This window comes from Propithecus coquereli, unplaced genomic scaffold (assembly GCF_000956105.1).
Source record: "Propithecus coquereli isolate 6110/MARCELLA unplaced genomic scaffold, Pcoq_1.0 Scaffold143, whole genome shotgun sequence".
Lineage (NCBI taxonomy): Eukaryota > Metazoa > Chordata > Mammalia > Primates > Indriidae > Propithecus > Propithecus coquereli.
In genome coordinates this window covers 2,330,735-2,331,880 of record NW_012138636.1, presented here as the reverse complement: position 1 = coordinate 2,331,880, position 1,146 = coordinate 2,330,735, and the positions used below count along the sequence as shown (strand labels likewise).

Here is a 1,146-nt window from a genome sequence, read left to right as displayed (position 1 = left end):
GATTTGGTTGTTGTTATTTTCATCCATAGATAAATCCGCAAATCCAATGCTGAGTCATGGAAATCCTCCTTTGTCAATGCCACAGAACTGTTTCTTTCCCTGGGAATGATCAAGAAAACTAGCCATTTGTGCATGTTTAAGGAAAGGAAAAAAATCAGCACATTCATTATTTTAAAAATTAGGGCCTGGATTTTGACAATGTCAAGATTTACAGTATATCCCTGTTTGTTTTGGATACTCCACTGATTTCCACTTCTAGAAGACATAGATAAATTACTTAAACAACCAAAGGTAAGAACCCAGTGGTAATTAATTATATTTTTCACATATGCTTACACCTCTGTTTTAATTCATTGAAGTGCCAGCTTTTGCTGTGTTTTTCATGTTACATGCTTTCTATATACAGCGGATGATTGTATTTTTGTCGATTTCTCTGTATTTTTGACAGATAAGTGAACATTCTACTGAAATAGAATTTTAGTTAAAAATAACAATAAATAAAGGCCTGGCAATGTGATTCTGTTAATCTGAATATTACAACATAGCAAATGCAGGTATGCTTTTTGCAAATTTTAACTTCATTTTTAGAAGTCAAAAACAATAACTTTGGTAGATGTGTTTTTCACCAAAGGAAGTATCATACGCTGATTTTTATTTCTTTCTAAAATATTTAGAGATAAACATTATGGAATTCATATAAATCTTAAAGCGTTAACTCCTAAAAGTATGAGCTCCAACTTATTGTGACCTTTTTAAGCGTTAGGTACCTTATAAGCATATAACAACCTGCACGGCCTCTTTCAGAGATGAGTTGTCTGAAGAGATGAAGTGGCTCACCCAAACTAACACGTTACTATTATATGAAGGAGCTGGGATTTAAGTCACCTTGTCTTCTTTTAACTCTCTGTGATAAACATGTATATTTCAATTAGAAAAACAGTTACCAATTACTGTCATGTTTTATTTTTATAAATTTAAAAACTAGTACTGCATCTATCATTTTTATTGTGCCAAGATTATATATTTTTAAAGGTTAGTGATCTCATTCTGTATTAGAAAGTTAGATAGACACTATTAAACAAAGCTTTTAAAAAGTTCCTATCGATAAAGGTATATCTTATAATTAATTGGCTTTTTACATTTTGA

General features: G+C 30.8%; 1 protein-coding gene across 1 annotated transcript in view; it reads left to right on the top strand.

Moving 5' to 3' along the window:
* The first annotated feature begins 180 nt into the window (after nucleotides 1-180).
* Nucleotides 181-1,146, top strand: part of CNGA1 (cyclic nucleotide gated channel alpha 1) — an 18,138-nt gene continuing 17,172 nt past the window's right edge. The window contains exon 1 of the mRNA XM_012639920.1: nucleotides 181-291. The gene's annotated coding sequence lies outside the window, so the exon portion shown is untranslated. The remainder of the gene's footprint in view (nucleotides 292-1,146) is intronic.